This window comes from Haliotis rubra, unplaced genomic scaffold, assembly GCF_003918875.1.
Source record: "Haliotis rubra isolate DU_JTF1 unplaced genomic scaffold, ASM391887v1 Scf59, whole genome shotgun sequence".
Classification (NCBI taxonomy): domain Eukaryota; kingdom Metazoa; phylum Mollusca; class Gastropoda; order Lepetellida; family Haliotidae; genus Haliotis; species Haliotis rubra.
In genome coordinates, this window is record NW_025767290.1 from 1,254,653 (window position 1) to 1,267,943 (window position 13,291).

At 44.7% G+C, this 13,291-nt stretch overlaps 1 protein-coding gene across 1 annotated transcript in view; it reads right to left on the reverse strand.

Annotated features, from left to right (window-relative positions):
• Positions 1-13,291, reverse strand: part of LOC124255039 (fibropellin-1-like) — a 66,918-nt gene that overhangs the window by 20,608 nt on the left and 33,019 nt on the right. The window lies entirely within an intron of this gene.

The window sequence follows — 13,291 nt, forward strand, 5'->3', positions numbered from 1 at the left end:
AACTTTGTGACGTCCTTCAGAGACCAGCATAACCATCCAACGGTGGAGAACAAGATTGCAGTAGACGCCTTCCTAGTCAACCTCAAAGATCTTGTCCGCCAAGACTCCAAACCAATTCCATCGCTTTATCAGGAAGAGTTGGCAGGTAAATTTATGAACTAATTACAAATTATTAATGATATCACGTAAATGAAATATTGCAATTAGAATAACGATTAATATTTAAATTACAGTCGTGTTTTTGCTTGAAGTCTCAGAGTGACAAATCCAGATATCGTCCCAGAAGTACCTGTCTTTGACAGTTTACACACTGCCCTCTACCGTTCCCGTGCCAAAGACATTCCCCATCTGCCAGACCCAAGATCAGCTATAGATCTACCCGATGTCTACACCAAGACCCAGACCGACGACAACTTTCTGCTGTTCTCCATCGGCGACAACGACAAGATTTTCGCCTTTGCAACAGACGACAACCTACGACTACTCTCCGAAGCAGATGTCCTGTACTGTGATAGGACATTCGACAAATGCCCTGGTATTTTTACCCAGCTCTACACCATCCATGCATTTGTGCAAAATAAGATGTGTCCATTAGTGTATGGGCTGCTGCCAGATAAGAAGCAAACAACATACGAACGTTTCTTTAGCCACGTGAAGAGTGTTTCAGCCTCTAAGAACATTGTTCTAAATCCAACATCTGTGTTTACTGATTTTGAGTCAGCTGCTCAAAACGCCATTGTTAGGACTTTCCCAAATGTAATTTTGAAAGGTTGTTATTTCCATTTCAGCCAGAGTGTTTCGAGGAAAGTCCAAAAACTAGGCTTGGTGACCGATTATGAGGACAATCCAGATGTAGCTCGTCTTGCCTCTTGTGCCAGTTGACAGTGTGAGCGATGTGTGGTGGCAGGCACTAGACGATGCTACTCCTGGATTTAATGTTGAACGATTTACTGACTATGTTGTAACCTCATACTGGGTAGAAGGTGACCATGGTAGAACATTGTGGAATCGCTTCACCACTGAGGGCCCCCGGACCACAAATCATGTAGAAGGATGGCACAGGAAACTGTAAACAATCATATGTTGAGGCCTCATGTATGCAGTTAAGGGGCGGTGCCAAACCTCCACGCAAGAAGAGGAAACATGTACATATGAATGCACGATTGTGCAATCTTAAACAGCAGTTTTTGGCTGACAACATGATTGTGTATGCATATTGTGACGTAGTTTCTCATTTAACTGGGTACTGAATTGTATGAAATGTGTTAAATGTGTTAAAATGTATACACGTGAACATTAAAGCCCCCAGTCAATGTATACACATGAACATTAAAGCCCCCAGTCAATGTATACACATGAACATTAAAGCCCCCAGTCAATGTATACACATGAACATTAAAGCCCCCAGTCAATGTATACACATGAACATTAAAGTCACCAGTCAGTGTATACACGTGTACACATTAAGGCCACCAGTCAGTGTATACACGTGAACATTAAATCCCCCCGGTCAGTGTATACACGTGAACATTAAAGCCCCCGGTCAGTGTATACACGAGAACATTAAAGCCCCCGGTCAGTGTATCACCGTGGACATTACAGCCCCCGTCAGTGTATACACGTGAACATTAAAGCCCCCGGTCAGTGTATACACGTGAACATTTAAGCCCCCCGGTCAATGTATACACGTGAACATTAAAGTCCCCCGGTCAGTGTATACACGTGATAAAGCAGACGGTCAGTGTATACACGAGAACATTAAAGCCCCCGGTCAGTGTATCACCGTGGACATTACAGCCCCCGTCAGTGTATACACGTGAACATTAAAGCCCCCGGTCAGTGTATCCACATGAACATTTAAGCCCCCCGGTCAGTGTATCCACGTGAACATTAAAGCCCCCCGGTCAGTGTATACACGTGAACATTAAAGCAGACGGTCAGTATTTATGAACATTAAAGCCCCCGGTCAGTGTATACACGAGAACATTAAAGCCCCCGGTCTGTGTATGTACGTGAACATTACAGCCCCCGGTCTGTATATGAACGTGAACATTAAAGCCCCCGGTCTGTGTATGTACGTGAACATTAAAGCCCCCGGTCTGTGTATACACGTCAACATTAAAGCCCCCGGTCTGTGTATACACGAGAACATTAAAGCCCCCGGTCAGTGTATCCACGTGAACATTACAGCCCCCGGTCTGTGTATGTACGTGAACATGAAAGCCCCCGGTCTGTGTATCCACGTGAACATTAAAGCCCCCGGTCTGTGTATCTACGTGAACATTAAAGCCCCCGGTCTGTGTATATACGTGAACATTAAAGCCCCTGGTCAGTGTATCTACGTGAACATTAAAGCCCCCGGTCTGTGTATGTACGTGAACATTAAAGCCCCCGGTCTGTGTATGTACGTGAACATTAAAGCCCCCGGTCTGTGTATATACGAGAACATTAAAGCTCCCGGTCTGTGTATACATGAGAACATTAAAGCCCCCGGTCAGTGTATCCACGTGAACATTAAAGCCCCGGTCTGTGTATATACGTGAACATCAAAGCCCCCGGTCTGTGTATATACGTGAACATTAAAGCTCCCGGTCAGTGTATACACGCGTGAACATTAAAGCCCCGGTCAGTGTATCCACATGAACATTTAAGCCCCCCGGTCAGTGTATCCACGTGAACATTAAAGCCCCCCGGTCAGTGTATACACGTGAACATTAAAGCAGACGGTCAGTATTTATGAACATTAAAGCCCCGGTCAGTGTATACACGAGAACATTAAAGCCCCGGTCTGTGTATATATGCGTGAACATTAAAGCCCCGGTCTGTATATGAACGTGAACATTAAAGCCCCCGGTCTGTGTATGTACGTGAACATTAAAGCCCCCTGTCTGTGTATTTACGTGAACATTAAAGCCCCCGGTCTGTGTATACACGTCAACATTAAAGCCCCCGGTCTGTGTATACACGAGAACATTAAAGCCCCCGGTCAGTGTATCCACGTGAACATTAAAGCAGACGGTCAGTATTTATGAACATTAAAGCCCCCGGTCAGTGTATACACGAGAACATTAAAGCCCCCGGTCTGTGTATGTACGTGAACATTACAGCCCCCGGTCTGTATATGAACGTGAACATTAAAGCCCCCGGTCTGTGTATGTACGTGAACATTAAAGCCCCCTGTCTGTGTATACACGTGAACATTAAAGCCCCCGGTCTGTGTATACACGTCAACATTAAAGCCCCCGGTCTGTGTATACACGAGAACATTAAAGCCCCCGGTCAGTGTATCCACGTGAACATTACAGCCCCCGGTCTGTGTATGTACGTGAACATGAAAGCCCCCAGTCTGTGTATCCACGTGAACATTAAAGCCCCCGGTCAATGTATACACGTGAACATTAAAGTCCCCCGGTCAGTGTATACACGTGATAAAGCAGACGGTCAGTGTATACACGAGAACATTAAAGCCCCCGGTCAGTGTATCACCGTGGACATTACAGCCCCCGTCAGTGTATACACGTGAACATTAAAGCCCCCGGTCAGTGTATCCACATGAACATTTAAGCCCCCCGGTCAGTGTATCCACGTGAACATTAAAGCCCCCCGGTCAGTGTATACACGTGAACATTAAAGCAGACGGTCAGTATTTATGAACATTAAAGCCCCGGTCAGTGTATACACGTGAACATTAAAGCCCGGTCTGTGTATGTACGTGAACATTACAGCCCGGTCTGTATATGAACGTGAACATTAAAGCCCCCGGTCTGTGTATGTCCGTGAACATAAAAGCCCCCGGTCTGTGTATACACGTCAACATTAAAGCCCCCGGTCTGTGTATACACGAGAACATTAAAGCCCCCGGTCAGTGTATCCACGTGAACATTAAAGCAGACGGTCAGTATTTATGAACATTAAAGCCCCCGGTCAGTGTATACACGAGAACATTAGAGCCCCCGGTCTGTGTATGTATCGCGTGAACATTACAGCCCCGGTCTGTATATGAACGTGAACATTAAAGCCCCGGTCTGTGTATGCGTGAACATTAAAGCCCCTGTCTGTGTATATGCGTGAACATTAAAGCCCGGTCTGTGTATGTATACACATCAACATTAAAGCCCCGGTCTGTGTATACACGTGAACATTAAAGCCCCGGTCAGTGTATCACGTGAACATTAAAGCCCCGGTCTGTGTATGTACGTGAACATGAAAGCCCCCGGTCTGTGTATCCACGTGAACATTAAAGCCCCCGGTCTGTGTATACGTGAACATTAAAGCCCCGGTCTGTGTATACACGTGAACATTAAAGCCCGGTCAGTGTATACACGAGAACATTAAAGCCCCCGGTCAGTGTATCACCGTGGACATTACAGACCCCCGGTCAGTGTATACACGTGAACATTAAAGCCCCGGTCAGTGTATCCACATGAACATTTAAGCCCCCGGTCAGTGTATCCGCGTGAACATTAAAGCCCCGGTCAGTGTATACACGTGAACATTAAAGCAGACGGTCAGTATTTATGAACATTAAAGCCCCCGGTCAGTGTATACACGTGAACATTAAAGTGAACATTAAAGCCCCGGTCTGTGTATATGAACGTGAACATTAAAGCCCCGGTCTGTGTATATGCACGTGAACATTAAAGCCCCGGTCTGTATGTATATGCGTGAACATTAAAGCCCCCGGTCTGTGTATACACGTGAACATTAAAGCCCCCGGTCTGTGTATACACGAGAACATTAAAGCCCCGGTCAGTGTATCCACGCGTGAACATTACAGCCCCGGTCTGTGTGTATGTAAACGTGAACATTAAAGCCCCGGTCTGTGTATCCGCGTGAACATTAAAGCCCCGGTCTGTGTATCTACGTGAACATTAAAGCCCCGGTCTGTGTATATACGTGAACATTAAAGCCCCTGGTCTGTGTACAAGCCCCCGGTCTGTGTATACACGTGAACATTAAAGCCCCGGTCTGTGTATATCGCGTGAACATTAAAGCCCGGTCTGTGTATATACGTGAACATTAAAGCCCCGGTCTGTGTATACCGCGTGAACATTAAAGCCCCGGTGTAGTGTATCCACGTGAACATTAAAGCCCCAGGTCTGTGTATATACGTGAACATTAAAGCCCCCGGTCTGTGTATATACGTGAACATTAAAGCCCGGTCTGTGTATACACGTGAACATTAAAGCCCCGGTCTGTGTATCCACACGTGAACATTAAAGCCCCGGTCTGTGTATCCACGTGAACATTAAAGCCCCGGTCTGTGTATACACGTGAACATTAAAGCCCCGGTCTGTGTATATACGTGAACATTAAAGCCCCGGTCTGTGTATACGTGAACATTAAAGCCCGGTCTGTGTATGTACGTGAACATTAAAGCCCCGGTCTGTGTATATATACGCGTGAACATTAAAGCCCCGGTCTGTGTGTATGCGTGAACATTAAAGCCCCGGTCTGTGTGTGTATACGTGAACATTAAAGCCCCCGGTCTGTGTATACGTGAACATTAAAGCCCCGGTCTGTGTATACACGAGAACATTAAAGCCCCCGGTCAGTGTATCCCGTGAACATTACAGCCCCGGTCTGTGTATGTATGCGTGAACATTAAAGCCCCGGTCTGTGTATCCGCGTGAACATTAAAGCCCCGGTCTGTGTATATCACGTGAACATTAAAGCCCCGGTCTGTGTATATCCACGTGAACATTAAAGCCCTGGTCTGTGTATCCACGTGAACATTAATGCCCCGGTCTGTGTATGCGTGAACATTAAAGCCCGGTCCCCCGGTCTGTGTATGTGCGTGAACATTAAAGCCCCCGGTCTGTGTATATCACGAGAACATTAAAGCCCGGTCTGTGTATACATGAGAACATTAAAGCCCCGGTCAGTGTATCCACGTGAACATTAAAGCCCCCGGTCTGTGTATATAGTCGTGAACATCAAAGCCCCCGGTCTGTGTATACACGTGAACATTAAAGCCCCGGTCTGTGTATACACGTGAACATTAAAGCCCCCGGTCTGTGTATATACGAGAACATTAAAGCCCCCGGTCTGTGTATATCCACGTGAACATTAAAGCCCCGGTCTGTGTATATAGCCCCGGTCTGTGACGTGAACATTAAAGCCCCGGTCTGTGTATCCACGTGAACATTAAAGCCCCGGTCTGTGTATACACTGTGAGAACATTAAAGCCCCCGGTCTGTGTATACACGTGAACATTAAAGCCCCCGGTATACCCGCGTGAACATTAAAGTGTCTGTATATACGTGAACATTAAAGCCCCGGTCTGTGTATATACGCGTGAACATTAAAGCCCCCGGTCTGTGTATACATCGTGAACATTAAAGCCCGGTCTGTGTATATACGTGAACATTAAAGCCCCGGTCTGTGTATATACGTGAACATTAAAGCCCCGGTCTGTGTATATACGTGAACATTAAAGCCCCCCGGTCTGTGTATACACGTGAACATTAAAGCCCCGGTCTGTGTATACACGTGAACATTAAAGCCCCGGTCTGTGTATATACGTGAACATTAAAGCCCCCGGTCTGTGTATGAACACGTGAACATTAAAGCCCCCCGGTCTGTGTATATACGTGAACATTAAAGCCCCCGGTCTGTGTATCGTGAACATTAAAGCCCCGGTCTGTGTATACACGTGAACATTAAAGCCCCCGGTCTGTGTATACACACGTGAACATTAAAGCCCCGGTCCCCACGTGAACATTAAAGTCCCCCGGTCTGTGTATATACGTGAACATTAAAGCCCCGGTCTGTGTATACGTGAACATTAAAGCCCCCGGTCTGTGTATACACGTGAACATTAAAGCCCCCGGTCTGTGTATATACGTGAACATTAAAGCCCCCGGTCTGTGTATACACGTGAACATTAAAGCCCCCGGTCTGTGTATATACGTGAACATTAAAGCCCCCGGTCTGTGTATATACGTGAACATTAAAGCCCCCGGTCTGTGTATACACGTGAACATTAAAGCCCCCGGTCTGTGTATACACGTGAACATTAAAGCCCCCGGTCTGTGTATACGTGAACATTAAAGCCCCGGTCTGTGTATCCACGTGAACATTAAAGCCCCGGTCTGTGTGTATATACGTGAACATTAAAGCCCCGGTCTGTGTATATACGTGAACATTAAAGCCCCCGGTCTGTGTATATACGTGAACATTAAAGCCCCCGGTCTGTGTATATACACGTGAACATTAAAGCCCCCGGTCTGTGTATACGTGAACATTAAACGTGAACATTAAAGCCCCCGGTCTGTGTATACACGTGAACATTAAAGCCCCCGGTCTGTGTATACACGTGAACATTAAAGCCCCCGGTCTGTGTATACACGTGAACATTAAAGCCCCCGGTCTGTGTATACACGTGAACATTAAAGCCCCCGGTCGGTGTGTATACACGTGAACATTAAAGCCCCGGTCTGTGTATACACGTGAACATGTGTATATACACGTGAACATTAAAGCCCCGGTCTGTGTATACACGTGAACATTAAAGCCCCCGGTCTGTGTATACACGTGAACATTAAAGCCCCGGTCTGTGTATACACGTGAACATTACAGCCCCCGGTCTGTGTATGCGTGAACACGTGAACATTAAAGCCCCCGGTCTGTGTATCCACGTGAACATTAAAGCCCCCGATCTGTGTATGTACCTGAACATTAAAGCCCCCGGTCTGTGTACCCACGTGAACATTAAAGCCCCCGGTCTGTGTATACATGAGAACATTAAAGCCCCCGGTCTGTGTATACACGAGAACATTAAAGCCCCCGGTCTGTGTATACACGTGAACATTAAAGCCCCCGGTCTGTGTATACACGTGAACATTAAAGCCCCCGGTCTGTGTATACACGTGAACATTAAAGCCCCCTGTCCACGTGAACATTAAAGGCCCCGGTCTGTGTATACACGTGAACATTAAAGCCCCCGGTCAGTGTATCCACGTGAACATTAAAGCCCCCGGTCTGTGTATACACGTGAACATTAAAGTCCCCGGTCTGTGTATACACGTGAACATTAAAGCCCCCGGTCTGTGTATCCACGTGAACATTAAAGCCCCTGGTCTGTGTATACACGTGAACATTAAAGCCCCTTGTCAGTGTATCCACGTGAACATTACAGCCCCTGGTCTGTGTATATACGTGAACATTAAAGCCCCCTGTCAGTGTATCCACGTGAACATTAAAGCCCCCGGTCTGTGTATAATACGTGAACATTAAAGCCCCTGGTCTGTGTATACACGTGAACATTAAAGCCCCCGGTCTGTGTATACACGAGAACATTAAAGCCCCCGGTCTGTGTATCCACGTGAACATTACAGCCCCCTGTCAGTGTATCCACGTGAACATTACAGCCCCCGGTCAGTGTATACACGTGAACATTAAAGCCCCCCGGTCAGTGTATACACGTGAACATTAAAGCCCCCCGGTCAGTGTATACACGTGAACATTAAAGCCCCAGGTCGGTGTTTACACGTGAACATTAAAGGTCACATTCAACGTAAAACACAACTTTGCAGATTCTGATACCTTTCGGTATGAACGATTCACTAAAAGTGGTTTCAACAGCTGTGCTGCGCTCATGCTCAGTGAAAATATTTGCGCAGCTTGGAAGCGGGATGTCTTGATCATATATATATATAGGTCACCGATACCGTCGTTTTCATTTAAGTATTTATCCACAATTAATCCTTGGATAGGGAGAAAAAGGCCGTCGCCAAAAATGTTTAGCTGTACTTTTGACACTCGTACGTACATCAGCCCAGTTTCAAGAAAACATATGCAAGAAAAAATTCTTGTGGAAATGTAATACTCAATTTGACGAGGCTGTTATATCACGTTCTGTTAAAATCCACAAATCAAATGCCCAAATATAGAATTTCCTTGTGGTCAAAACAGTTGTTCACACAGGAAGGGTTGGGTTCGGCTGCAATCGCAATCATTCCACGCCACTGCCATCGCCCGGTTAGATATCTCCCCGCAGTTTGCCTTGATATTCTTAACGTTTAAGAGAGTCGGTTCGGTAACATGCCAGGCCTTGAAGCTAAGGGAGGATCCGTCAGTCCAGAAGAAGGTGTCGCTGTCATACATATCCCTCAAACCGATCCAATGGTCAACTGAAATAGATGAGCGAGTGAGTGAGTGAGTGATTGAATCATTCCGTGCAGAACTGCAACAGACGAGTGAGAGAAGACGTGACAGACTGACTGACTGAGTTTAATTTTACGTCGCTTTTAGCAATATTCAAGCAATATCACGGCGAGGAAAGAAATGAGCTTCACGTTACAGAGTTGTTTAGTCAATTTGGTCTTAGAACAGGGTTAGAATTGATCCGTTAGACTCAAGAGAGTGTAGTTTCTATTCTGTACGAGCCGTGAAGACCCGGGTCAACTGGATACATAAATATTAATTAGTATTATTTGATACATCTAAGCACTTGTATATTGCAACACTACGCTCCTTCTAATCCTTGCAAACACGTCGTGCAGCGTGCTTTGTCGTACAGCGTGCTCTGACAAACGGAAATCTCAAAACGAGGCTCTGCCGCTAGAAATCTTTGGCGTTCTGGTACGAACTTGATATTATATCAATAACATTGTGCGTTACAGAACTACACTTAAACGGCGCAAAGAATACATATCAGGCGTAACCAATAAGCAAGATGACTTGTGAATCATTTTACGACCTCAAACAGGGGCAGTCTGTGACGTCTTAGTTAAGGTCATGCTGCCTACACCTCGCGATAAAATATAGAAATACGATGTTATTAAAGTTTATAATTAAAATTAACTTGTAAATACCATTTTCTTATGAAACAAGGAATTGAAATGTAGCCGTAGTTGTTTGTGGTGTCTCATTTCACTTTCACACGAGAAAATTCGGATCGGCTGAAAAGTAGGTCATTGTCTGAATAGGTTAATGAGACTCATGTTTCCGTTTGGTCTGTCGATTTCATGTGACTGTACAAAGCTTAATTTTGTTGCATTTATTAACTAATAAATTATTCTAATTAATTAAGTTATTGTTGCTCCAAGCCGCCTCCTGTCACCGACAGTCAATTTTCTAGGCCTACCTGCGCCTCCCTGGTGCTCAATGCCATATCCATTTGCAATATTTTTCAAAACACGATAAAGAGTGGACAAAGGGATGCCTGTTCTACTTGAAATCACTTTAGCTGATCTGATGTCCTTGTTATAATACTCTAAAATCAACTTCCTCTTCTCTAAATCATCCATACTGAGGATCACTGAAAATGTCGTCTGCTAGCAAGTAAACAAATTCTCAATAATTTCTGGTCATACTATACTTCATCTAGAACGCTTTGGATTACTATAAATATATATTTTCTTGAGTATCTCTGTTGTCTAAGACACTCCAACACATTCAACTTGTGGGAAAGAAGACGACCGGAAAATTGGAGAATGTGGGTTTTTTTCAGGGAGGGCACACTGGGGCACGCTGACAAAGGACACCACGTGGCAGTTGTGGAAGATACGGAGAGCCATTTCCACGAATAATGTCCTCTGTGTTGCGCTGACGACGGCCATTGGTGTTCTCTCCTGCCAACAAATACCCCCTGCGCCCCCACCCCCTTGATTTGATTCATTGTATTAAATAACAGTTGTCTTTTAAACTGACATATTTTTTAATATATTGTATGGAATGTAGGTCAGACTATAATGCTGGATGGTTGCATATATGCATATTTATATATATGTCAGCCAACCAAACAAACAAACAAATTCGTGCTCCTGCTGGGCAGTAAAATGCAGGGCAGAAGTCATATTATGCTAGCGGCCACTATGCATCACCCTCTGAGGAATAATGGACTGACACGCGCATGTGTCTGGACATTCGTCACCATTCGCTTGTTTCCGTAACTTCCATGAAATCCTAGAGGGGCACGAGTCGCTATTCGGCTTGTCCCGGAAAAACGCGAGTTGGTCACGAATGCATGAAATCCTCCCAGAGGGGCACGAGTCGCTATTCGGCTTGTCTCGGAATAACGCAAGTTGGTCACGAATGCATGAAATCCCCCCAGAGGGGCACGAGTCGCTATTCGGCTTGTCCCGGAATAACACGAGATGGTCACGTATGCGATCACTCGATACCGCTTTTTACTATTATTAAAGTCGTGTGTGGCAGGTAAAATTAATAACTTATTTCATATGAGAGGTTCAAATACGAAAGAGGAATATCTAGTGATTACACAAAGGTTATGTTTGTTTGCCGACTGCGTGTTTTCAATTGATATACTTAGTGTTCTTTTGAGGCATGTTTATGAAGTACAAATAAACAAATTGTCTTTTCCCAAGTTCCAAGCAAAGTTACTTGGTAAATAGTGAACTGATTTTGATAATTTTGGATTTAATCGAAAAGAAATGTATCTGACTTTAATTCTGTATGAATCCCGGCTGTGTATTACATAATTTCCCACCCAGAATGCGCCCAGAATGGAGAGAGGGTGTTTGTGTGCGTTACATCCCTTTACTTATTGAAGTCGTGACGTAGCCTGTGTACCGTCAATGAAACAGAGGTGTCTCCCTTTTCCCCTATGACGCGGCAGGTAATACTCCTACGACGGGTTCGGCTTTTAGCAGAGATTTCTCATGGAAACGGGTTTTACGTAAAAGACTTGAAACTTGTTTGAAAGGTCAATACGTTTAATCACAATACTAAGTGTTTTGTTTTATGACTTCTTAATCTCTAACATTCTAAAGTGAAAATTGATATATTTTCTAATCGTAGTATAAAGAATAAAATAATGAATCGTACGTCAAGTTGTTGTTACCATTATAACCAAGTGCTGTTTCACTCTGCTTCTGAGAGATAAGGGGAGTAATAAACATACGATTTCTCAACTGAAATTGACATTTCATTGCAGATAGTCTACTTGCTTTTTCTTAGTAAGCAAAGAGTCAATAAAAACACCAAAGTTTTTTTTACATGGGGCCAGAAAGGAATCAGAGACGGTGGGTTAGTCAGGATTTTGGCGGTCTAGGAGGTGTTGCCATGGTAATGGCTTCTGTCTATTCTTCATTTAATTTAAGCATGTTGGTTGGCATCCATGATTTGCCGAATGGTGGATGGGTGCTATGGTGTGTCTGTGCGTGCGTGCGTGCGTGCGTGCGTGCGTGCGTGCGTGCGTGCGTGCGTGTGTGTGTGTGCAGACTCAGAGGTATTTGCTGGCAGGAGAGAACACCAGTGATCATCGTCAGCGCTAAACGAGGACTTTATTCAGTTTCTTCTCTTCTTTAGCGATATTCCAGCAATATCATGGCGGGGGAAACCGGAAATGGGATTCTCACATTTTACCCATGTGGGGAATCGGGAAGCGAACCCCTTAACCATTAGGATACCTTACCACCCCTCATCGCACGTTACGGAAGAAAACCGCAATGTCTTCCAAAATCTGGGGTTTTTTTAAATATCTTAGTTGCATCATCGTTGCGAAGACATCGACATCGTGTCTCTCTGGTTCTGGGAAATTGTTAGAATATTGCTTAAAACACTCACTTCACCCCAAAAAAGAAGATATGATCTGTAATAGTAGGTAGCAAAGAAATTTGTAAACGAGAGTTAAAGAGAGCTATTACGTTTGAATGTTCTTTTTCTCACTACGTCTGAATAATTTATGCAGTTTTGAGGTTTCAGATAATAGCTAAGCATTTACTGTGATTTATTGAAGTAGCGTGCTACCTTAAGCTGAAGGTGTTCTGGTAGACTAGTAGAAAAATAATGAAGAAGAGACCGGGGTCCTTAGACTTGTACTGTCCGCTAATCTAGACTTGCCTGAAGTCAACAATGGCTTGCGGCTGTGTGCCGAGAATTTTGGCGAACACATTTTTAATTCGCGGGCGTTTCGTTATAAGGTACATAAACTAATTGAAGATTATATATACTAGGCACATAGAGAAACTGTGCATACAAAAAATTTAAAACCTAAATTTATCAAACCTGTGTAGACACATAAGGATTTAAACTCAGAGATTAGTGACATGTATCAAACATGCATGCACGTGCCACGTTCCGTGACGTCAGTGGATTCGTCCTTTAGACGTGCAATACGTTGTTACACGTGCATGCCGGGAAAGAGAAACAGAGCAAATGAATGCCACACAATACTGTCACTTTGGAAAGCTCAACCCCTGCTCTTGCGATCGTTCAAAAAATTAAACGGTTATTGAAACGCATAGCATGCCAAGGCTCACGTCTGCACAACGTCATGAGGCCATTGGGATGGATCGTGGAGGAACATCTCAACGACAAGTGG